This window comes from Macrosteles quadrilineatus, unplaced genomic scaffold (genome assembly GCF_028750875.1).
Source record: "Macrosteles quadrilineatus isolate MER2022 unplaced genomic scaffold, UCM_ALF_1.0 Scaffold_1__1_contigs__length_201487025, whole genome shotgun sequence".
Taxonomy (NCBI): domain Eukaryota; kingdom Metazoa; phylum Arthropoda; class Insecta; order Hemiptera; family Cicadellidae; genus Macrosteles; species Macrosteles quadrilineatus.
In genome coordinates, this window is record NW_026542594.1 from 139,771,948 (window position 1) to 139,799,826 (window position 27,879).

General features: G+C 34.4%; 1 protein-coding gene across 1 annotated transcript in view; it reads left to right on the plus strand.

Moving 5' to 3' along the window:
* The window catches only part of LOC128985740 (homeobox protein MSX-1-like), a 94,737-nt gene that overhangs the window by 905 nt on the left and 65,953 nt on the right, over positions 1 to 27,879 (plus strand). The gene's annotated exons all lie outside the window — the stretch shown is intronic.

Sequence of the window (27,879 nt, forward strand, 5' to 3'; positions counted from 1 at the left end):
GTTTGTACCGTAATTGTTAATGTTTCCGCTTTATACTTTCGTTAATGTTGATGTTAATACTTGACTTGCGTTTGTGTCGGCGCCGTTCTGTAGACCGTCGAACGCTTAACAACATACAGTAGTAATCTTTGATTATTGTTAGTTAAACATAAAATAAATATGACTTCCATTCTGGAGTTAAATATTAACGCATACGTGGGTATTATATTATTTTTAACATACTAATTCGGGTTTAGAACTTTGTCACAATCTAACTTTTTAAACAATATATATTTTACGACGGGTTACACTGTCGGTAATTTGTAACTTATAAGCCATGATTCGAAAGAAACATTTAATGGTTACGATTCATTTTAAAATCAAATTAATTTAATACAAGTATATCCAATAGGTTAACATTAATTATTAAACTGTCAAAAAATGTTTTTTTATAATTTAAAATAGAAAAATTATGGTACATGTATTTATGTGGTGATAGTAGTGTTAATACAATTAATACCTACTACTTTACCTTAGCCTATAATTTAACATTTGAAAAGACGAGTGGGGTGGGCCTACACTTTTTATACTAATTTCACTTGATATTGATACGTAAATAATGAATTTATTGATTATTTTGATTTATTTAATTAACAAATTATAATTTGGGACCTCTTTACTGTTTCTGTACGAACATTCTATCAACATTTGGGTGTATGTATAGTATTAAGGAAAGAACACCTTATACATGTTTTTCGTGTATTTCTTGCTCCATTTCGTTTAGCAACACAATACTGTAATTACTTTTGATCGGCTTAACTTTTTAATCACTCAAATCGGTGGTATTATACGTAATGGTAACGGACATACTTAAGGCCTAAATTAAACAAAGAAAATATTAATTTCGTATTCTACTTGACGTGTTACTTATAACTTCCATAACGAAAATTTCATTAATTGAGAACAATTTTCTTCTTAAAGAATTAAGTTATTAAATAATATATAATCATAAAACACCAAAAAATAAAAATAAACACCAGGGAAGGTCAATATATCTTCGGGGACATGTGACGTCCATTTGGCAGTAAGTGCACCGGAAAGTGCATCGGCTGTGGGTTGCACTTGCAGAAGATGCTGTCTTGTTAAGCAACGCCGCCGGAAGACGGTGGTTTGCTTCCGGTGCTACACTCCAAGGAGTAATGACATTTTAATGGTGTTCATTTCTCCCCAACACCTCCTGCATTTCCCCGCGCTAATCAAGGAGGCGCGAACTGAAGGAGAACGACTTTGGCAAACACGCCAAATCTAATTTCAAAGCCCTCGTTATCTTTTGCATGGATTCTTGGTCAATTGAAGAAAACATTTTCATATAACATATAAGTAGGCCTAATTCTGATAAAAAGGTGGTACCGTGTATATCGATCCGTACTTGACGTATTGTTTAGCCTATATTAATCGCCAAGCACACACACATTGTAATTTGATTGATTTAAAACAACTAGTTTAGAAACAATTTACAACTTCCAAAACCCAATGTACTAAAATTTGTTTAATTAAAGTGTATTTAATATTAAAAACTAGTAAAGAATATAGCAAGTACCTACAAATAGTTATGCTAGTAGGTCCTTACAATTATGACGTACTCCTTAGTCCATAACATAATGATGTGAAAACAAACCTATATAAAGTTTGCCTATAAAATAAGCCTAATCCTTAAAAGATACTTTTTCTTTGTAACAGTTCTTTGTATTTTGCATGTTATTTGTTATACAGTGTTATAACACGTAATTGTTATTTCTAGCAACGGCCTGTAACAAAAAAAAAACTTTCTCAATTAGTCCTATAAGCGTATATTTTTAGGTTTTAGATCGATTTATTTCTTCGCGCGTATGGTGTTATTGAGTGACAAAATGAAAATTTTCGGTTGGAACAGTTTGTCCGATAATATTGTATCCTATAAAGCAATCCACGTTCATTCTTCTAATCAAAACTCAAATTTATCGTAACGGGTCAATTAGTGAAACAATAAACATAATATTAGCATAGAATGAAGGCAATGCGATGATTGGATTAAATAATTGTTTATAATTGCTTATAAATAGCAACATTTTTATGTGTTCCATTGCCCATTATCTTGGTGAACACTCTACCCTCTGATAACTAGAAAGTCTGTATGTTCACCCTTTGTGCTTACATTGATTGACACTGTTGTGAAACGCAGCCAATCCAGATTTTATTGTTTAATAGTCGTAAGTAGTGATGAAAAATACCTGGGTGTTTAAAACTCCAAAATCCATAAATACCTGGGTATTTTGGGTATTTATGAAATCAATTGAAATTAATGTATATTTACCCATAAATATGTTATTGTTATTACATGATAAATTAGGATAGTCTATAAACACCTTTTACAGTAACTTGAAGCTTTGCTTGCTTAATGATTTAGCACTTTTTTTTAATAATACATAAAGTTTCTAAATAAGCATGGGGTTTCGTGTCTTAAATCGAGTAACATCAGTTAAATTTAACTCACTAAAAATAGTATATATTAAAAAAGGCTGTGGCTATTTCAATTTTTATAATTTCATAAATTTATAACCAATTAAATAACATAAACAAAATTATTTTAATTTATAAATATCCAGAAATTGTTGGGTACTTATGATGCAAAATTTTTATTGTGTAAATGGTTTGGAAGGCTAGACAGACATAAGGCCTGATTGACATAGGCAGAATGATAGAATATTTTTAAGTAGGCCTAATTAAACTTTTCTGTGTTACCGCTTAGTTGGAAACAATAATATATTTGGATAAACCTACTAAAAAAACGTATCTCATGTTTTTTTTGGTCTAACTTAATATAATTTTGAAAGATTTATTGTGTTATAGATTCAAATGTTTTGTATCACAAGTTTATGAAATTAGTTTTTGTTTTATTTTGATACCATTGATACCAACAAAAGATCTAGAACAAAAATATTATTAAACCCTGCCATCCTAAAGATTTAATTTTAAAATTATTTTCTTAAGTTGTTTACACATAGGCCACTACTAGGTTAAATTTTCCTGTCTTTCTAAATAATAATTATTACTTTGCAAAATTTTTTTCACTTTCAATAAAATAAATTCATCTAGCCTATCTATCATAAAAAATCACAAGTAGTCAGGACCAGTGCAACCATGCGACCAGGGTATTTATGCCGATTATACCCAGAAGTAAAATGCCAGTATAGAGACCATAATTTTGTTTAACACATTAAATCATCATTTTACTATCCTTACAAGGTAATAATTGCAAAAAAAACATCTAAATCTCCTCTAACTTTAATAAAAATTATAAATACCCAGTTTTTGGATATTTACCCGGGCCTGGGGTAAATACCCGGGTAAAAACACAATTTATATTTACCTACCCACTGGGTATTTACCCGGCCCACATCACTAGTCGTAAGTGTCTGTAATATCCTAATCATTTTCTCAGGATACAAGCATTGCTAAGATTAGTTTGTTTGCCATTTGGGCGTGATAATAATAATCCCTAACGTAAAAATACATTGAGGTGGTTTGAAACAAACACTTAATTTGAAGGTAGAGGTCGAGGTTGTCAGGCCTCCCCGGGTTGTAACGTAGTACTGTATGTTAAACCTTAAAAAAAACTATAATAATGATATTGCAAATACAGTTTTAGCTACAAAACATTGGGTGTGTGTGTGGGTGTGTGCGTGTAGGGTGGCTCGGGGGAGGAGGGTAATGTTTGTGATGCCGAATAGTAATTAGGATTAGCAACATTGTTGAATTAATTTGGCTGTCTCTGTGCTCTGGGGGCTGCCTCGGTGAGATTACCAAACACACACACACACATGCACACGCACACACAGACACGTATGTCGCCTATATGCATGCAACACGACGTGTTTACTTTATTGTTTATTGTTTTGGAAAATTGTAACCCTTTTATACACGTACCTTTTAGAATTAATGACAATTTATCATACTTTCACGTATTTAACTTTTCAAACACATTGAACGAAGGCCAATTCGAAACGGTTTAGTGTTCTATGTGTGAATTATTTTCATTCTCAAATGTCAATGCTCAATAACATTTACATACGCATTCGCATTGGAAAGGTATTGACTTATGGTAAGTGTAAGCTTTTCGCACAATACGGTTATTAAAATAGTATTTTAACGCATCATCATGCAGGCCGCTCTGTAAAGATAGATATAGATAGTTAGTTGCTATTATATTTTCTAATCGTGTATATTTTCTAGCTCAATGAATCTTAGAAATCATTTGATAATATACTATATCTGCAAACCTAATATAACTTTATTGTAAACAACAATAACTTTATTCTGATATTGTACCAGAAATCATTTATGCAATAAAAATATCTCCCTTATTATTCCTCGTAAATGGATTAGCCCACTGTAATGACTTGTAATATAATGGGAGGGATTTGCAAGTACATAAAATTTTTTTAATCACCCATTCAAGTACAAGCCGTTTTATTAGGCCTAGATATAGTGCAAACTAAAATACAAAAAATATATTTACAGTAGTTTTTTTGCAATTTTTGACCGTCGCACAATTAATAGGCTATTTTCGTATTTTGAGGTAATTATTATTAGAGTTGTGAAGTTCGTGTACTTTCTATAGGTTAAATACCGTCCTTTCTAGTACTGAACCTGATTGAATTAAAATAATAACTCCACGTCGATGATATGTTTAATGTTTTCTGAGACTTCAAATTCAATCAATTTTGATGCACTATTCATATAGGATATAGCGTTCTTTACTCAGTACAGTACCAATATTGTACGGTATATATTGGTGATTGAGGCACCCAAGTTAATAATACTCACCCACAATCAAATTAAGTGTTGCGGCCGCTCAAATATTTATCCGACATTGTTACTGTTTATCACAGCTGAAACCACGGCGGGATTTACAATAAAAAATCGTCAGTTATTTTGTTTGTTATGTCCTATTGAATTCGAATACTGTTTATTAACACGAATTTTCAAACCTTCGGTTCTAATCACAAACAATAGCCTATTTTAAAATGTAATACTGACGTTTAAACATTGAGTACGTTTACATGTTTACATAAGTTCAAGTTACATTGAGATCTACTAGTGTTTAGTATTGCATATATTATTGTGTCATAATAAAAAAAAAATAGTTATATTAACCAGATATTCCAAGTTCATATAATAGAATACATTTAGTTAATTGTTTCGTATATAAAGCGTATGAAGAATGAACTGATTAGGCCTGATGTAATGCTTTCTTTGTAACCTCAAAACTTTGGAAAAATATTTATTTCGTTGTAGACTCTTAATACTTAGTAAAATATATATTAAAAACCCAAACGCGCATTTGGTATGTGAGTTTTTAATTAAAACTGGATATTTAATAAACGTACCGCAATGCATACTATATATAGATGTAAGTGCGGAACTATTTTGTTTTACAGAGTCTAATGAAAAAAACATACCGTGCAAAATTGCAGCAATTTTCTTCGAATTCTTTGGTCGTCATTAGTTAAAACGATACTTGGCACATGCACTACCTAAGTATCCATTGCAAATAATTTTTATATTAGACGATTAAAATTTATGAGTCTATTTTCAAACAAATTACAGTCACTTGTAATCAATGCCTCAGAAAGTGGAACGGATATTAGGATAAGTGACAAGACAAATGTGCGAAGTGAAGAATATTTGTTGATGGTTGCAACGGTCAATTGGAGGGCCACCGCTGATGTCATGGCGTCTCCAGTCAATTGGTCCACAGACGCTGGCAGATTGTCTGTGACTGCCTCAACATCAGACAATCAAACTCAACAGCTGCTGGTTACAACTGTTGTTGTGGTACAATAGTCCTACATCAAGTCCACAGACACTATTAATTTATTTAGATATAGATTATCTCTAGGGATGCCACAACAATAAAAATACCATCCAACTGCAGCTGGTTGTAAATGTTCTCATATCGCAAGCGTTTGTAAAACTGAAATAAATCTCGCTAAATTTAAATAGAGCGTTACAAGTTGAAACTGTCCACGTCAGATCTATGATGAGTGCTATAAATGTTTTAATCTTTCACAAAGAGGAAGAACTGACACAAAGTAACTGAGGCGGACGCTTCTGATGAGAGGGCGTTTTACAGAAATAAATCCTGCAGGGGGTTGCAACCTATTAATCAGCCTGTTAGCTGTGAGGGGAGCCCCTCAGCTCTCCACTCGCCGACCTTAACTTGATTTCAAACAGACGAGAAATCTTTCTACTACTATCTTGTGGAGTCGTTCTCATTTAATGTTGCAATTTATTAAAAACATTAAGTAGGCTTATATTTAGGTATATCTTGACATGTACAACATTCACAATTCTCTTGTTGGACACTTTTGAATTATTTCTTAAGGCATGATTTAATATTTCATTTTATCAATTAAAACCCCAAAACATGTTTGAAACTAAAAGAGGGATCGAGTTACTGTATACAACAAAGTAAAATAAACAACACTTAGTAAAGCTTAAAATTTTAATTTTATTTCGATTAATTAACGAATAATACAACAGCTGTGTAGTGTTGAGCAAACAATTAAATCAAAGATCAACATCATGAAGTGGTGGATAAGAAATTGTTACTCACTCTTTCATTTAAAGAATTAAAACACGTTTTATCTTAAAATTTTTGTTTTATATGGATGATCTTGACAACCTAAGTATAATCATAGACAAAACATGCTCTCTTAGTAGTATAGTGTCACCGGACATAACCGAGACGTAAAAACCCAGGTTTGAAGTTTTCAATGAAATGAGAAGTCTACTCGTGATGATTATACGATGGTAGAATTTATCATAAGGATTCAATAATTGCATTTAGAATTGTATTCAGTAAGACATTTTTTATTCACAGCTTTACTTTCTTGACGTTCTGAAATGACCAAGGAGTCGGGCGAAGAAATATGAGAGGCAATATTTATTTGTTTACAATAATGTCTGTGTTCGGATGCGAGAGAGGAGAGACGGAAGGTTTTATTCAGAGGATAACGAGAGACAAAGCTCTTGACGATATTGTGCCTTTTGTCTCACCAAAGATGGCGCTTACCTTCCTGTCTGACTACATTTATTGTAAAGTGTATTTATACAACGTTTGTTTTAATATTTTCATTGTTTGTTATACTCTGGTTAACATTTTAAACGATAACATGCCTATGTATCCAATGAGTATTTTCTTGTGTAACGAACAAGTACAAAATTACACTGTCTGTCCAATTACTATATGCCATAAGCACGAACAGCTTAATGGTAAACTAAGTTTTACAACTTGTGTTAACAAATATCTAAGTCATATGTCTAAATCAAATGTTAAAATTACAATAAGAGCGTCAAATATCGAAGTAGAACGTAGGCTATGTTGCTGTTCCTGGAGATCTGCACTAAAGCACCGTGTACATGATAATCAGGCGAAGTTCCGCCCCACCGCACCCCAGACCCGCTCCGTGATGTTGAGATGAAAGTGATTGTCGGATCTACCATCTCTGCACTCCAAACTGAACACTGTACACTGTACAGCAATCCTGCACTAGTGATTGTCGGATACGGGATCTCCTCTACACTGTACAGGTATCCAACACTAGTGATTGTCGGATACTAGATCTCCTCTACACTGTACAAGCATATTAAACCAGTGATCGTTGTATTTTGGATTACTTAAAAGATTGGACTCTAGTCTCCGGGAGAATGTGGATCCATTTTGCTCATGACTGAGCGAGAAAGCTTGGAAATCGGATGTCTATGTTTACCAACTGCACTTCGCTTAAAACGGGACATTTTACGTTTCTTTAAATGAGGTGAAGCAATTTGAGAGGGCTCATTTAATAATCCAAAAAGTTGTTCCTGATGTTTTTTTGTGTGCATGCGAAAGTGTATTCTTGCTAAGCAAGGAAAATTATTTACGATAGAAAACAGATTAATTGATTGTGTTGGTGGTATCGTGTCATTATCTGTATTTTTATCGTTCCGTAAATAACACGTTCGTTCAATGCGACGTTAATTGAGCCCTGCGAACGTGATTCTTATTAATGGAGTGCACAGATAACATCGGCAATCCATCGCTCGATCGAATACTCAAGTACTCGATAGTCGATGATAAGCACAATTCATCGCATCGATCGATAGATTCTTCGGTCCTAACTATCCCTCGGCTGTTTATTGACTCTGTCGTATTTATTTCTTATCGCCTTAATTGTCTCAAAGAGCCGCCATAAAGCACAAAGTCATTAAGATCAAATAAGAACTGAGAGAATTTAATTGGTACTTATTGAGGCGAGCGCAGTAATCCTTGCGTTGTAAACCTCTCCGAGTTATAGTTGGATCAAAGCGGCGAGCTCTCTTTTATTGTTTGGTAGGGATTAGCGGTTCCTCTTTGTTTTGGCGACTCGTGTGCTTTAGTCTCCAATTGGTATTAAATACTCTTTAAATACATTGGCACGGATTTATATTCTTGTAAATATAGTATAGTATTATGCTCCACACTCCAATTAATACAACATTGTTCTAAAACTTGAACATTGTAATACAATTTACAATTGCGATATTTCAATTATTATCTAACATGATCATCCCGGTTAATTTATTTACAGTTACAAAATAATCATACAACCTAAACAATAAATGCATTTTTTTAAGCTTGGCATATGCAAAGTACAAACAGTTTTAAGTCCTCAAACAAGATTTCTATGCATTTGCATGAAGAGGGATATGAAATGACGTTGAGTAAATGATGATAGATTTTTTTTTATGAAATGAAAACTTTCAAAAATGTCGACATAAAAAATTGAAGAAGGATCTGTGTTGCATTTAAAAACTTAATTATTATGAACTAATGAAGATTTCAAGTACTAGACTGTAATTGTATGTTATGTCACGCTGAAAAAAAATTTGTAAATAACATCTGTGATTAAAGATTTGCATCTAAAAAAAAAGAAAATACCCCGCCGCAGCAAACCTGCAGACTTAGCGAATTTCCATTTGCCTGATTGGATTTAAACTAAAATGTCTCCTTAAAAATATCACACTTATTCCCTATTTAAACAGAATTAGTTTAGTGAGTACTTAGGTTTGCTGCAACAGGGAGGGTAAACATTTTTTTTAATGCAAAATGTTAAAAAGTACTGTGGTTTAGTACAAAATGTACTTTCCAAATTTGATCAAAATATGTTCATAAACAAGCAAACTACAACAGTTGACTTATTCTCCATAAGAATAACATGGGAATTTAAAATTACAATTTTTTTGAATTTTCTCCGTAACAGTTAGGCGCATTATAACGCTTCAATATACTAAATTATTTGTTTTTTTAAGCTCTACAAAATGGTTTAAAAAGAAATTGTGAAATTTTGTGTTTTTATGGTCAAAAATGGGAAAAACCTATTTTTACCCCATAAAACCCCCCATAAACACCCGTCCCCATAGTCCGATCATGCTGGTTCGCGAACTCATTCAAGTTTATCCCGCCTTACACCTTTAAACAAAATTTTATGAAAATCGGACAAAAATTACTCAAGTTATCGTGCGGATGGACATATATATATATATAAATTTGAACGAATGGTGTTTTTGGCCTCTGGGGACATCAAAATGAAAAAGTAAATCGGTCCCGGGCTTAGGTCTTACCATGAGACCTACGGTAATAGCTACTTCCCTATAGGGAAATTCGCTAAAACAGTTTTAACTTGTATGTAGAATGTATATTTCATGTAATTTTGTACAATGATGTGCCTCAACAAATTTTACTTTTTTAGTATTATTTTACTTATTTTCTATCATACTTCATTTTTGAATGTCTACCTATGGATATTATCAATCCTTTTAATAGCCTTAAAATCTAGTAGAGTTGTTTAAAAAACGTACCCTCCTCTCCGGACAGTATACTGTATATTTGACAGCTACGTAGGGTACACTGATTGGCGACAACCGGTGTCCGAGTATCCACAGTTACATGTACAGTATTACTGTGGTACTGTGTTGTGTCCGATGTGCTGGGTCGCATATTTGACAGCTACGGCGGGGACTGATTGGCGACAACAGATGTCCGAGTAAGCACAGTTGCATGTATAGTATATACTCTGATACTGTGTTACATGTACAGTATGTACTATTGTACTGTGGTACTGTACTGTGTTGCGTCCGATGTACTGGGTCGCATATTTGACAGCTACGTAGGGTACTGATTGGCGACAACAGGTGTCCGAGTATCCACATTTACATGTACAGTATTACTGTGGTACTGTGTTGTGTCCGATGTGCTGGGTCGCATATTTGACAGCTACGGCGGGGACTGATTGGCGACAACAGATGTCCGAGTAAGCACAGTTGCATGTATAGTATATACTCTGATACTGTGTTGTGCCCGATGTGCTGGGTCGCATATTTGACAGCTACGGCGGGGACTGATTGGCGACAACAGATGTCCGAGTAAGCACAGTTGCATGTATAGTATATACTCTGATACTGTGTTGTGCCCGATGTGCTGGGTCGCATATTTGACAGCTACGGCGGGGACTGATTGGCGACAACAGATGTCCGAGTAAGCACAGTTGCATGTATAGTATATACTCTGATACTGTGTTGTGCCCGATGTGCTGGGTCGCATATTTGACAGCTACGGCGGAGACTGATTGGCGACAACAGATGTCCGAGTATGCACAGTTACATGTACAGTATATACTCTGATACTGTGTTGTGCCCGATGTGCTGGGTCGCATATTTGACAGCTTCGGCGGGGACTGATTGGCGACAACAGATGTCCGAGTATGCACAGTATATACTGTGGTACTGTGTTGTGCCCGATGTGCTGGGTCGCATATTTGACAGCTACGGAGGAGACTGATTGGCGACAACAGATGTCCGAGTAAGCACAGTTGCATGTAAAGTATATACTGTGGTACTGTGTGGTGCCCGATGTGCTGGGTCGCATATTTGACAGCTACGGCGGGGACTGATTGTCGACAACAGATGTCCGAGTATGCACAGTTACATGTACAGTATATACTCTGATACTGTGTTGTGCCCGATGTGCTGGGTCGCATATTTAACAGCTTTGGCGGGGACTGATTGGCGACAACAGATGTCCGAGTATGCACAGTATATACTGTGGTACTGTGTTGTGCCCGATGTGCTGGGTCGCATATTTGACAGCTTCGGCGGGGACTGATTGGCGACAACAGATGTCCGAGTATGCACAGTATATACTGTGGTACTGTGTTGTGCCCGATGTGCTGGGTCGCATATTTGACAGCTTCGGCGGGGACTGATTGGCGACAACAGATGTCCGAGTATGCACAGTATATACTGTGGTACTGTGTTGTGTTCGATGTGCTGGGTCGCATATTTGACAGCTTCGGCGGGGACTAATTGGCGACAACAATTGTCCGAGTATGCACAGTTACATGTACAGTATATACTGTGGTACTGTGTTGTGTTCAATGTGCTGGGTCGCATATTTGACAGCTTCGGCGGGGACTGATTGGCGACAACAGATGTCCCTCGTTCCGTGGTCAAATAACTGGCATTCCAGCACAAAATCGCCACCCACACGTTGCCAAATATTTCATTACGTCTGTCCGCTCAGTTTGAGTCTATTACGCGGTTTCATATTATTTCAGATGAATTGTTTTAAAAGTGTATTGACTATGATGAACTCGTTCATTGTGTCTACTCCTTTAATCTATGGTTGTACTAAAGGTTGTGACTACATATTTTGTTATGGGTGGTATTTCATCGTGGCATTTTTTAGTTTATGGTATCATCTGAAATTAACGCTCGTTAGGCATCGTTTTTATTTATTTATTTAAGTAAATCAAATATGAACAATTTTGTAATTTTTAGGCCTACTAATTGAAGTTGAAGTGAGTAAGGCTATATTACTGTATGACTCTTCGCAACGTATTACGACCCGCTAAAATCCTAAGGTAACGGAATAAAATGTCAACTTAGATACAAAAAATAGTTTTTGAAGCGGTCTTAGTTACAGTTACAAAATATTTTATGATACCATTCGATGATGATACTAACATTCTTGGACTTTAGATGCTCCAGGTAAACAAAGACTATTTTTCACTTTTCGTTCCCTGTATGTAAAGTATTCTCGATTCATTAGGAAAGAACATTTACCACCCATAATCGACGCTTTCTATTGTTATAAGACTAGCTTCAACTAAATATTCATTTAAATTAATTGCTGAAATTCTAGCAGTATTTCGGGCAAAACAGATAAGCATCACACAGAAACTAAACAATTGTAATTGCAATTGATTATTTGATGTATTTGTGATACCATCAGCTTTGTAAAACTCGAAACTAATCGCTTTCAAGTACAATCAAGTTTAGTCTACCCAAACGATAGAATTCATTAGCCGGTTTTGTTAACATAATCAAATAATTAATAGATTAAATGGATAAAACACGTCATCCCTAAAGTAATAATTAGAGATAATTTCATTAACGATTGTAACAGCTTATCGATGCGGACAGAGAGCGCCGAGTGCCGTTTGTCTGACATTGATCGTTTGCGTCGCCAATAGTCTGTCAAAGCCTCATTATTTCATATCAAAATATTTCTACACTCAATATTAAGATAATTATATTGATCTTGTACTCGTTCAGTCAATACACCAATCCACTTATTGGAAAATCATGGTGGTTAAATTTGCGATGCGTTTAGATGAGTGACTTATTTTACCCTGAACTAGTTCGGTGATTTAGGCAATAAAATCGTTAAAATTTTACACCAACACTTAAATATGTAACAATGTCCTGCTAATTCTCTATACGAAACTCGTTGTCAGGTGCAGGTTAAAGAACTTATTTACTGTATATGGGTAACAATTGCAAGGTATTTACGCTATGTAAGTAAGTTAGTTTGAAGAATTGTACATTATGACAAAAAATATAGTTCATCACACGAGCTAAACTATCTTTTGCATCCATTAATTTTTTTAAATCATAAAAATACAACGACATTCTTCCACAGACAGAAGGATTTCTATTTGTGAAAGATATTTCGCTAAGACTAATTAAAAAAAAGAAGCTTTTTCAGAAAATCTTTATATTATTTAAAAAATTCAACAATATTATAAACATTTTCGTACATAGTCAAAATTATGTAATTTGTAAATATTTTTGAGGAAATCTATATATATAAAATCCAATGCATGTTTGTTTGTTTGTTTGTCCTTTATGGACTCCGAAACCGCTAGACAGATTGTAATGAAACTTTCAGGCATTATTAAGCATTATTCAAGGATGGTTTGTGTGAAGTCTGGTGCAGATCCGTCAAAAGGGCTCCGCCCCAGTGGCTCTGGAGTTTCCCATCTTAACCTTATGAGTACCCATATTTAAATGGAATTAAAGAATCTTAACAGTTGGTTCAACTAAACAATTTGATTCTGTGACGTTCAATAGCATTAAAAAGTTAATAGGTTTACCAACAGGGTGCAGCACTATTATTTTTTTAAATTTATGACAACAGCTAATTTGCAACCAAAAGGTGAGTGAGCGTAGCGAACGAACTTCAACCTGGAGGCGAGTTAGCGTAGTGAATGAACTTCAACCAGGACGTGACTGAGCCATGCGAACGAGCTCATCTTGAAAATGAACGAGCATTTGACATAAAACCACATTAGGACAGGACGACGTCTGTCGGGCCAGCTAGTTCATTTGATATGATATGAAAATTTGATCGCACAATTTGAATTAACCATTAAAATATGTTAGTTTGTTCAAATTCAATCATGGTCTTATTGATACTGATGTTTCGTATAAGAGTATGATTTAATGTCCTCAACTAACTGAGTATGATATTTTTCGTCGATTTGGTAAGGAATTACCTTATATTTGAGACTTGTAAATAAGTTAAGACTCTGACTGTAAATTTTACTAACACAATCTCTCATATTTGACTGTAAATATAAAATGCAACGATCCGACAGATCGATTGTCCATTGTAAGTCATTTATACAATTAATCGTTGTGGTCAGTTTGCCTCTGAATAGATAACATAGGCATTAAGCTTCATTATTTCATCTTGAGTTTCAACATCCAAAACCAAACATGAGTTGTTCATACAAAATACCAATCTGTATTAGTTTAAAATACCATACCGGTATTTAGAAACTAGTCCAATGTAACAGTCGACATGTAGGGTGTTGGCCGAAGCGCATGATCGCATCAAATATCTTGCTTTGGCAGTCAATAAATATTTAAAATGCAGTTACTGCTGACTAGGGGCGTCCGTATACGGTGGACTACTTCCATTGCACAACACAGGATGAATAACATCATTCGTCAACCAGAGCTGTATATTCAATGGCCCCCATCATTTTGATTTACCGTTTCTCTTTCGGGCGCGGATGTTAAAATAATATAGGCCTACCAAACCTAAGAATTCAATACATGCGGTGTAGACATAAAGCAGTACAGTAAATAATTAATTGTAACCCCTAGGGTAAGAATCAATCAGCTGGTTTTAAGGATACTAGTGTACATGTTGCTCGAAATCGAGCAATTGCAAAGAAGTACAGGAGTTATCTATAAACAAATGACTTGTTTAAAAACTAATAACAGTTATAATTTCCGATTTTTTAAAAGAGTCGACTAAAAGATTATTAACTAATGGAAATACTCACAATTTACATAACAGTCCTATTCCAGTTTAAATGGTTATTTTTAACTATCAAACTGCCCATGGACGGGAAATGGTAAGCTTACAATTTAAGTCAAAGTAAAAAGTCTGTCAGCTTTTATAATGTACCTAAGTTATTTAGCCAATTTGTAGACAATAAGGTGTAGGCTACTTTAAACTCTACAGAACAGAGTTAGGCAAAATCTGGCAGAACTCTGAAATGGTGTTATTTATCATAAGCATACTCATAGGCCACATTAAAATAAAAATTTAATAATTAATAACTTATATCATTAAACACAAACCAACATCCAAAACTATACCAATTTTTAATACAACATAGATAATTTGCATATTGACTGTTTACAATTAACAAATGTTCTTCTCAATTTTAATTTTTGGTTCGCAACGGGAAAAATATGTTTCATAATCATTGAAATAGATTTATAATAAATAATCCATCATAAAGTTTAAGATTAAATAAACCTACCACATAGTTGTTTTATTTTTTTGGATCAGCTGTCTGAAATTGTGAAATAGACATTTGACGGTTCTGGTTGTTTACATTTAAATGTCAAAACAAATGTAAACATTGTGAATTTTCTCATGCTTCCATGGAGACCGATTTTTAATATTTAATTTCTGACAACAGCTGAAGTTTCAAAACAATGTTTGTTTCCCATGTTAATCTTATGGAGAAATACGAAACTTTAAAGGGCCCCAGGGCCTCACTCTCTAATTATTTCCCTAAAAAGAAAGTTTCCTGCACAACTTCACGTTACGCTCTTTCTAATGACACCAAAAACATGCCAATCGGTTCATTAGTTTCGGAGGAGTAATTGTCACAAAAATCATGCTTGCGTATTAAATAAGTATAGATTAGCTTTACATATTATGTGTCACTTCTAAAATCCCTACGCAGATTTTTGGGAATGTAAATTGCCAATTAATAAAAAATATAATCCTCTCTTCACTAAAGGGGTTTTGTATTGTTATCATTGTGTCATGTTGTATCATTTAGTACCATATTGAACATGAATAGTTTCTATTGGAACAAATATAGTACCTTAGAACCATATTTTATTAACACTCTTTTAACGACAGTTAAACAAATTGAAATTTGGAAATATGTCTGTAATTTGTACATTGTGTTCAATGTAGTTAACGGTAACAACCATTCAAATCATGTAATAGCAAAACAAGAAGGAAACCATTTTGGTTTGCCACAGTTATTTTTTAAGGGTACAAAAATTACAGGTATGTAAGTAAATTAGTTTGAAGAGTTGTACATGATGACAAAACATTTCGTTAATCACATGGGCAAAAATATATTTTCGACTTTGGCTCGTTTTGCTAACTACCCCGGCTTCGCCTCGGTAATTTCTAAAAAGGCACTTTTTTGCCCTTGTAGTAAAAATATAGTCCCACTGTCATTTTCACGGACCATTTTATATAATTTCAAAACTGTTACGTAGTGCTGGAATTTTATACGTACTAGATAACCGCCCGTGCTCCGCCACGGAAATATTCTCAGCAATAAGAGACAGAGGCCTAATAATTAACAAATACTGTTTATCTTTGTATTTTTTTAGGGGCTGCTTAATTTTTTACATGAAATAGAACTGATAGTTGGCCTGTATAAACTATTTTATGTTAATCAAACCGATATATTAGTTTAACCTTTATATTAATTCGAGTTTTATTTGAAAAACAAATAAATAGTATACAAACTGTGCAATGCTGATAACCTAATAATCTACTTATGCTATGGAGATAATTTGTTCACGTATATTCCTATATTCGTTGTTTTTTTTGTTCATTACATTTGTTATAGAAATAAAGATATTCACTTACATGTAATTCACCCATCAGCGATTGGTCGCATGTCACAAATCTTTAACCCATTCTGTGAGTAACTGCTGTGTTTACGCCGTATATACAGGGTGATTTGTACTCAGTGTGACAAAATTTTTTTGGTGTAAGTACAAAGTAAATGAAGTGTGATGATGCATATCAAATGTTCCAAGTCTAAAAATTAGCTTCCCAAAAAATTATTTTATGTTTTTAAAAAATAACCCTGTTTTTAAACCTAATACAGCGATTTCTCAATTACCTGTATATGGATTTGAGTAGATAATGTCATTTTCGTGTTCTACATTAAATTTTGAACAAGAATAATATAAAATGACGGAGGATCAGTTGTAAAAACTCCATTGTAAATAGATTCAAAGATAAAAATTAAGATGTTTGATAAAAATTTTAAAAACAATTGTCTATTACATTTTTCACACCCTGTATACAAGAAAGTGTCGGAATATGTTAAAAACTGCGCCATTTCATAAGCTTTCCAACCATATGCTACACTATTGAGGTTTAGATATTTTTTTGTTTGTTTTAGTGGTTTGAATACCAGAAAACAGGGAACTTTTTTACTGTTTTTACTGTTCAAGCTGAAACAAAAATACAACTTTTATTAATACCTGCCGACTTTCTATGTTTTAAATGTTAAAGACGCCATGCTTTGTAGTCTTCAAACCATTAAAGCGTACATAAGCAGACATAAACCTCAATAGTGTAGCATATGGTTGGAAAGCTTATAAAATGGCGCAGTTTTTAACATATTCCGACACTTTCTTGTATACAGGGTGTGAAAAATGTAATAGACAATTGTTTTTAAAATTTTTATCAAACATCTTAATTTTTATCTTTGAATCTATTTACAATGGAGTTTTTACAACTGATCCTCCGTCATTTTCCATTATTCTTGTTCAAAATTTAATGTAGAACACGAAAATGACATTATCTACTCAAATCCATATACAGGTAATTGAGAAATCGAAGTATTAAGTTTAAAAGCATGGTTATTTTTGAAAAACATAAAATAATTTTTTGGGACGCTAATTTTGAGACTTGGAACATTTGATATGCATCATCACACTTCATTTACTTTGTACTTACATCAAAAAAATTTTGTCACACTGAGTACAAATCACCCTGTATAAAGTTGGGCATACTTTGGTTCAATGTTGGAGGGTATTAACGGTCCAATAAGGTAAAAGGAGTCCCGGATCTAAAAATTATATAGACTACCAGAAAGATGTTGATTTAAGTGAGACTTAGAACTCACCATTCCAAATGGAAACTTGTATGATCTTATATTATTCAAATAGATTTTTTCTTTCTTTTGACCCTTAATAGGCCTACTTTATTTATAGTCGCTTTAGCCCCGTTGATAAGATTTTCCATGAACTCAAAATGTTGATAAGGAGCTAATTTTAGCGATTTGCAGAAGTGACAAATCCAATTTAACGACCCCAATTCAAAAGAGTTCTCCACGTGTTTTTTTTCATTTTGTATGTCTCTTTACGCCCGGTTAATGATTGCCTTTTCTTTTTCTTTTTGTATTTTTCACACCCTGTGGTTAATGATAAAGTTGTATAACGCTGTAATGACCCGATCAACATTGCCGCCATTAAACATCAAGTCACATACTTCTTCACCAGAACCGAAATTGTAAGTCACAGTTTTTTCAACCAACTTTCCCTGTGTACTCGAAAAAAAATAGTTAGGGTATTAGTTCACTGATAAATTGTAGTTCCACGTATCCCAGCGTACTCGCCATCTCGAGAAGGTAAAATTTGGCAACACTGCTGATCTTGAGTAAGATTCATCAGCACCTACGATAAAATGTCTGTATGTTTCCCACTCCCACTCATTAGCAAATTATCTGTACAACTTGCAAGCGGATTTCCTTATGATTGGTCTATCTATAGAGACCAAATGGATCAAAACAATAAGTTTCCGTCCCCTACTATGGGTATTATTTCACATTCCATACTCAAACTTTAAACTCAATTATCACTTTCCTTCAGATAACTTCGCAGGAAAACTAAAACATTTAAAAAAAAAACAAAATTTACACCAAACAATAAAAATAATATTCAAATACATTTATAAATCATATCAAATACACTTTTCCTTTATCAAAATCGTGTGTTTATAAACAGGAACTCCTCTTAATTACATACTGAAAGTGAGGTTATAAAAATAATAACAAATGTCTGACAAACATTAAACAGCTGACGAATAATTTATAAACTGTGTATTATAAATTATTAATTTATTCAATAAGAATTGTATTGACTCGACCTTTGAAGGGCTGTAGATCGTATCCCGTAGAAAAAACGTAAATTCTAATGAAGTTCGGCAAATCTATGCATTATCCCCTTTAATTTGACACATAGATCTTGTGGATCGGTCCAGTAATTACTGAGAAAACAGTGTTACAACTGTGTATTAAATATATAGATTTTGCTTCTTCATCTTTAATAACAGAGAACTACAATACACGAGCTTCTGAATTTTTTTTAGGGGTTTATTTGAGTAAATGCAGCGTTGGTTTCAACAATAAACATCACAAACATCATAAACATCACATCTTACAACACTGATAACTATGTTGATAGGCTACTCTATACGATGTTATGAATACGTCTTATTCGCTGAAGTTTACAAATCAGCAACAAGCTGCTAGAAAATGTTTATTTGTTTGTATCAGTGAAGAAATATGTAAGCCATATTTGAACATTAAGCATGAACATTGACCTAATTTGCGGGGTAAATACTAGATGTTAATAACCACACGTATTATATATTCTCGTTTTAGATTTATTTTGAGGAAGGTAGGCAGAATAATTATTATAATTAACCATTTACATATATATTGTTTACTTTTAGCAAAGCATTCTATCTGTCAAAGATTGTTATTTCCGTGTTCATAAATAATATGAAAGGGGTTGTATTTTTTAGTTATAAAATATTGACAGTTTAAGTTATTCTCTGTACAATGATGTTGGAAGTACACCGGTACCGCATCAGATGACAATGTAGGCTGGCCAGGCTGCACAATTTTTATTTCAGCTGCAGTTATTTTAATAACAATAAAATGAGAGCATTCTATTGGCTGAGGGAACACCATTAGCGCAATGAAACGATACGAAGCAATCGGCCTTGGTGGTCCAGTGGTTAGCGTGCTGAGCTATGAATCTTATGGTACCAGGTTCGAAACTCATCGGGGGCACAAACTTTTTGTCTAAGATTTTTGCATTATCAGCAAGTTTGGTTAGTTTTGTTAGGTTATAACAGTTAAATTTTATAATTAAAACATTATAAAATTGAATTTGAGCTATTTATAGTTTTATTTTATGAACAGAACTATTTTTTCGATTAGTAAACCTTCATTAAATTTTTTCATTATCAGCAAGTTTGGTTAGTTTGGTTAGGTTATGACAGTTTAATTTTATAATTAAAAAATATAAAATTTAATTTGAGGCATTTATAGTTTTATCTTATGAACAGAAATAGGTTTTCTATTAGTAAACCTTCATTCAATTTTGTCATTATCAGCAAGTTTGGTTGGTTAAGTTAGGTTATGACAGTTTAATTAAAAAAATAATTATATATTTTTTTTAGTTTTAGGCCTATAATAATTTTTTAAAATTTCTAATTTTTAAACTCTCATTTTGTCCGTATTAAAAAACTGCAGCTGAAATAAAAATCGTGCGGCCAGGCTGCTTCCTCGCTTGCACTAAGGTATTCTGATTGCACGACGAATGATCAGATTTATGTTTCGCAAAGCCGCGCTCCCTAATTCTGTCCAACTCTGGATGGAAATGGATATTACATTGCAACTGCTTTCCTGCAATTGAGGCAATGTGCTTAATATTCACTTCTTATTGAAGTACAGTGATTAAACACATTTGTCCTACAGTTACATGACAAAGCGAGCTTTCTTGTACTGAATTTACTTACTTTTGCCGCACTTATTTTACTTTGCCGCACTCCAGTATTCCAATTAAACAACACAAATAGTGTACTTTATTAGGCACATAATACTTAACGTGTACGCTTAAAAACAATTTGGCAACATTTAAAGCTATTACGACTACGATCAGCTCTTGCGGCGTTTCCCAGCCTTTGACTATTGATACTTCGACTTAACATTGTTGTTTCATGTTAACATTCTATTTTCGTGAAACGCTTGGGTTTAACCTAACATAACCTAAATTTAACCTAAATCGGGTTGTTTAGTGTTTGAGAGACTAATTATTGATATGCTTTATGTTTATAGTATTTGTAGGCGAGCGCACTAGTTACACAAATAACTATAAAAATGGTTAAGCATTTAATTCTTCTTTATACATATTTTCAATGTTAATTTGGGAACTTAATGTTTGATGGAAACCATCCCGTGATTCCATTTTAAATGACTAGCTGGATAATTAAGTTAAAACTAGGAAAAAGTTATTTATTGTAAAGATTGAGAAATGTTTATGAAGTGTATAACAGAACTCTTTAAACTGTATGGCTATGAATTAGAATTTTGTTAAATGCAAGTTTTAAGGTTGTTAAAGACTTAACTCATAAAAGGAATTTGCAAATATCACTCCTTTTAGCGAATTTCCCTATAGGGAAGTAGCTATTACCGTAGGTGGCACGGTAAGACCTAGACCCAGGACCGATTTAATTTTTCATTTTGATGTCCCCAGAGGCCAAAAACACTATTCGTTCAAATTTTTATATATGTATATATATATAGACATATATATATATATATATATATATATATATATATACGTCCGTGAACGCGATAACTTGAGTAATTTTTGTCCGATTTTGATGAAATTTGGTTTAAAGGTGTACAGCGGGATAAACTTGAATGAGTTCGCGAACCAGCATGATCGGACCATGGGAACGGGGCTTTACGGGGGGTTTTATGGGGTAAAAATTGGTTTTTCTCACTTTTGACCCTCAAAACACAAAATTTCCCAATTTCTCTTTAGACCTTTTTAAAGAGCTTAAAAAAACAAATAATTTAGTATATGAAAGTATTTTTGTTCGATTATTAGTAACGGAGAAAATTAAAAAAAATTGTAAATTTAAAATTCCCATGTTATTCTTATGGAGAATATTGTCAAATGTTGTAGTTTGCTTGTTTATGAATATATTTTGATCAAACTTGGCAAATTTATTTATTTTCTACTAAGCTATCAATATTTTACTCAAAAACACACTTTATTAGTTTCCTTGTAGCAGCAAACCTAGGTACTCGTTAAACCTAATGTTATTAAAATATATTTAACTGAAAATCAATTCAGACAAATGGAAATTCGCTTAGTCGGCAGGTTTGCTGCGGCGGGGGTATTTATTTTTCAGAATATAATTATAACCCCAAATAACTTGAGTTGCGTTCTATTATTAATTTAATTCTTTAGCATAGATGAATGAATGAATGAATGAATGATATAACTATTGACCAAACTTATTGGATAGTTCTTTAATACATAAAATAAACACATACACGGTATGTATATAACGCATGGTAAATAATAGACGATATAGTTCTCATGGACCGATGAGGTAACAGTCGTAAATGGTCATATTTTGTAGGTATAACCCTGGTCATACCACTAGATTGTATTATTAGGAGATAGAATAGTTAACTCTATAGGCTTTCAAATGTTAAAGTGTACACTTATGTTGATATTATGATTCAGCTTACCAGTGTGACCTTAACAATACTGCTGTAACACGTGTAAAACAATTTAAATGCGGAAATTTGTTCGCACTTAACATTATAAAGTTTTATTGAATTACAAGACTGGCAATAAGAAACTAATTATGTACGGTACAAATAAATCCCTCATAAATTAGGGCCTACTAATAAATTCAAATGTTTACTCAAACCGTTTAAGTCTTTTCACAAAAAAATCAGTTCAACAATAAAGTGAACACGTTGAAGTTAACTCGACTCAATAAAGCATAAAGGTAGTCGTTGAAGCTGGAGCGTGAGACAGAGATCAAAGACGGGAGATGTTTACGGAACGGTTAGTAGAGTGAAGTGAGAGCGATTTAGAGCCACTAAAGCGGTGATCGATTCCGAGTCAAAGAGTCCCCATAGCAACACAACCCGCCGCCGTCGACTAATGGGGCATGTGAGGCATCCGCCCCAGACCCCAGGCCACCTTGCAACTTGCAACAATCAACCTAATACAAGATAGCTTAGTCAATGTTTTACTATAAAAATGTGTAACTACAACTCAAGTAAATCTAACTTAGAGAGAATTACAGTATTACGACCAGCGTTTCCTAGAGTCCCTTTCTCACTTTCTCTATTGCATTTCAGATTGGCTCAGATATAAGTAAAAGGATGTAAAATTGCTCGTTAATGTACAATGCCTTGGCGCGAACCATGTAAATATAGTATAACTACTACACTGAACATAGTTTCATTGCGTCTTTATTTTAACTTCTTCGTTTGGGGGATTATAATACTCCTGCTAGTACCCTACTAAATATATATTTATTGATCGAGTTTGTATTCTACTCCACACGTTTTTACTTCACTCAACAAATGTGGCTAAACAAAAATGTGTATATGTTCAACTGGGATGGTATTATTGATATCAGAACACGTGATATATCGTTTCCTCGTAATGTCGAAACTGCTTACGATAGGTAGCATATCTGATCCTGTACTTGGTAACGGTTTCACCATCGATACAATCTACATCTACACCAACCATCCGCCATAGGCGCGCACAAACACCATCACTGATGGCCTGTATTGGGTGCTAAGCTGTTGATGGTTGAATTCCAAGACCAGATATAATACTCCTGGGAATTCGCTTTAGATTGGGTGATAGCTGGTCTTTGAAAGCTACTTCGGCTATCAAACTGTGGTACCCACCATATACGTTTTTCTGGAAGATCAACGTTAATCAAATCAGCAATGATAGATTGATGTGCAAAGAAAAAACTAACAATTATTGTTTATTGTATGATCGGACTTTATGGATCAAAGGTAACAAAAATGCTTAGAAGAGAGACGTGTCAATGGTTAACAATGATTTGAGAATCTGAGAACTTGTGGCGAGGTACGCAACGCACACTCGTTCTTATAATTAGTGAAACAAACCCCACATTAGCCACATCACTTTCAACTGATATTTGTTTTTCATTTCTTAAATTGTATTTTAAATATAATGTTCCGAGTCAAAGATTTGATACAGCTTTTTAAAACCACTCATAAACGCCATACAATAAAAAAAAACTAAGTGGGCTGTGAATGTTGACTTTTCTCGACTAAATGACGAGTGGTACGTAATACTTTTTGTTAAAATTTACCACCACATAGCTAAGTGTTGTTATTATCAAAGAGGCTGTCTAGCATAATACAATTCATGAAATTTGTGACATACATATTCGGTTCATATTCTTTTCAAACTGTTTAGTAAAAAGTGTTTTAACTGAAAATTAAATATGTGGGTCAAAACAATTTACTTTATCAGAAAAAATAGGTTCATGATTAACATATATTTTTCACTTTTAAAAGAAACTGTTGGCTGAACTGTGACCTATCCTGAACCTGAACTCATGATGTTGTTTAGAAACAATTTTGAATAAAGCTTGGAAAAAGAGTGTACATTATCTCGCGTTGGGATATTTACTGTATGACTTTCTATTAAGTAGATTAACCTACTTGTCGGACGTTCTCGGCAGGTTGTATAATAGTCGTATTTGTCGTCGACTCTCTATGCTAATGAATGTTGTTTTCCCAGATTTCAGAGACATTATGGAGTCTGTAGATACTGCAGTAACCTAGTACGATGACAGGACATATTTAGCAGTGGAAAGTTAGGCTAGATTTTCTCACAGTCAGTTATGTATCTATTGTGAACGTAAATGTTAGATACTATCACATGGGCGGCTGCTTACATTGTAATGCCCTTAGCGCCTAAGGAGGCATCGTTAGCATTGTAAACATTGATATCGTCAATATCTAGTCGTTATCTAAGGAAGAAATCTAAAGTAAAGTTAAGAATACAATCAAATTTAAAACTTTCGACGACACAAGTATTTCAATATCGTAGTTAAGGGCTATTCGAAAATCACTTTAATAATACACCTTTAATGGCACAAAAATTGCCGTCTATTTTATTATTTCGAAGCTACCCCTCTTACAGTGAACCACCGAGTCTCCAAAAGACGTTTCTGATAGTTTCATGCCGTGTTCGCAGATTGTTAAGATGGCAATATCTGCCTACTAGTTTTACAAAAAGTTACCTAACATAAATATAAGTACTGTATGTATGTTGTTCAAACATTGGGCAAGTGGCAAGTCCAGCTGTGGTGATGTTTCCGCCAAGCCCCTTGCAGCGGTGGTCGGTTCTGTAGGTCGCGAGGTTAGTTGAAGTCATAACTGTTTCATACAATCAGGCTTAATTGATCGCCCAGAGCCACAAAACCTAGTGGATGCGCCACCGCTAGTCAACTATGGAGCGGCCGCAGCCAAACACTGTCCACTATTTACTAGCGGACACACCGCAGCCTGTCCACACCCTGCCCTCTCCCTGTCCCTCCCAGTCCTGTATACTGGTGTGTGGTCCGTGTGGCAAGATAGCCAGTCACACAGTTGCGGTAAATATAATGCAAACGCAATTCTTTTTCTTGTGAACTAAATTTTTACAAAGATAACACACTATCTAAGTCAGTTTAGAGAAGAAACAGAGTCTTAACTTGTAACACGTGGTTAGTTGTTTGAGATTTGTATGATCTATACATATCCAATTTTTACTAATGTTTTTATTGCTCACGCACAACTCGAACCTGAATAAACAGCAAATTAATTGTTATATTTTTCGCCTGAATATCATCATAAAAAAATTCAGTAGATTTCCCGCAACTACTAATTCAGCGCTATTTTAAATGCATATTTCAAGGAAGGTTATTTAAAGATATCGAACCATATGGTGGGGAGAAGCAAACATGATTTAGAGAAGCCAAATGGGCTCGGGTTAATGACGGACAGACAGTAAAGAGGTAATCTAGAAGACATCTTTCACGTGGCGTCGGCTGTCATTGCTGGCAAGTTGCCCACAGCTATGATCTCCTGCACCCATCGTCCTCTCAAGACCGCTTCTGCTACTGGTAGATGTATGTCACATGACGTCACACCACAGTTTTGAGATATTACAGCTCTCCTGCACCCATCGTCTTCTCAAGACTGCTTCTGCTACTGGTAGATGTATGTGACATGAGGTCATACCACAGTTGTGAGATATATATACAGCTTTGATCTCCTGCACCCATCGTCCTCTCAAGACCGCTTCTGCTACTGGTAGATGTATGTCACATGACGTCACACCACAGTTTTGAGATATTATAGCTCTCCTGCACCCATCGTCTTCTCAAGACTGCTTCTGCTACTGGTAGATGTATGTGACATGAGGTCATACCACAGTTGTGAGATATATATACAGCTTTGATCTCCTGCACCCATCGTCCTCTCAAGACCACTTCTGCTACTGGTAGATGTATGTCACATGACATCACACCACAGTTTTGAGATATTATAGCTCTCCTGCACCCATCGTCCTCTCAAGACCACTTCTGCTACTGGTAGATGTATGTCACATGACGTCACACCACAGTTTTGAGATATTATAGCTCTCCTGCACCCATCGTCCTCTCAAGACCGCTTCTGCTACTGGTAGATGTATGTCACATGACGTCACACCACAGTTTTGAGATATTATAGCTCTCCTGCACCCATCGTCCTCTCAAGACCGCTTCTGCTACTGGTAGATGTATGTCACATGACGTCACACCACAGTTTTGAGGTATTATAGCTCTCCTGCACCCATCGTCTTCTCAAGACCGCTTCTGCTACTGGTAGATGTATGTCACATGACGTCACACCACAGTTTTGAGATATTATAGCTCTCCTGCACCCATCGTCCTCTCAAGAACGCTTCTGCTACTGGTAGATGTATGTCACATGACGTCACACCACAGTTTTGAGATATTATAGCTCTCCTGCACCCATCGTCCTCTCAAGACCGCTTCTGCTACTGGTAGATGTATGTCACATGACGTCACACCACAGTTTTGAGATATTATAGCTCTCCTGCACCCATCGTCTTCTCAAGACTGCTTCTGCTACTGGTAGATGTATGTGACATGAGGTCATACCACAGTTGTGAGATATATATACAGCTTTGATCTCCTGCACCCATCGTCCTCTCAAGACCACTTCTGCTACTGGTAGATGTATGTCACATGACGTCACACCACAGTTTTGAGATATTATAGCTCTCCTGCACCCATCGTCCTCTCAAGACCACTTCTGCTACTGGTAGATGTATGTCACATGACGTCACACCACAGTTTTGAGATATTATAGCTCTCCTGCACCCATCGTCCTCTCAAGACCGCTTCTGCTACTGGTAGATGTATGTCACATGACGTCACACCACAGTTTTGAGATATTATAGCTCTCCTGCACCCATCGTCTTCTCAAGACCGCTTCTGCTACTGGTAGATGTATGTCACGTGACGTCATACCACAGTTAGTTGTGAGATATATACTACTGTATTCTTTACCCAGGACTGCCTACGCTACTGGTTGATGCCTGTACAGGGTGTCACAAAAAAGTGTGATGGGCTATACAGGACCTAATTCTACATGCAAAAATAAGTCAAAAATGAAGAATAATTTTTTTTGGATTTCGGCTTAATTTAGCCGTAATCCGCCATTTTGTTTTTTGGGGAAAATATTTATTATTTCAAAATCCCTTTGAGATATTTTTACGAAACTTGGCAAAATTGTTTACACTATAGTAACATTTAAAAAAAAAAATATATTATTTTAACTTTCCAAATTTCAAAATGGCGTCCGTTTGAATTTTTTAATGCCAAATTTCATGAAAACCGGTACCTAAATCAAAATTTTGTAAGACACAAAAGTTTTAGTATTTATTATGACAAATCCAACAAAACAAAAATGAATAAAATCGGTTCATAAATAAAGAAGCTGTGTTTATTTTAGTAATTTAGACTGAAATTACTTAATACGTTACACAAATTATTACATTACATTTAATACATTTTAATATTAATAATTTCAGTCTAAATTACTAAAATAAACACAGCTTCTTTATTTATGAACCGATTTTATTCATTTTTGTTTTGTTGGATTTGTCATAATAAATACTAAAACTTTTGTGTCTTACAAAATTAATTTTGATTTAGGTACCGGTTTTCATGAAATTTGGCATTAAAAAATTCAAACGGCCGTCATTTTGAAATTTGAAAAGTTAAAATAATAATTTTTTTTTATAAATGTTACTTACTATAGTGTAAAC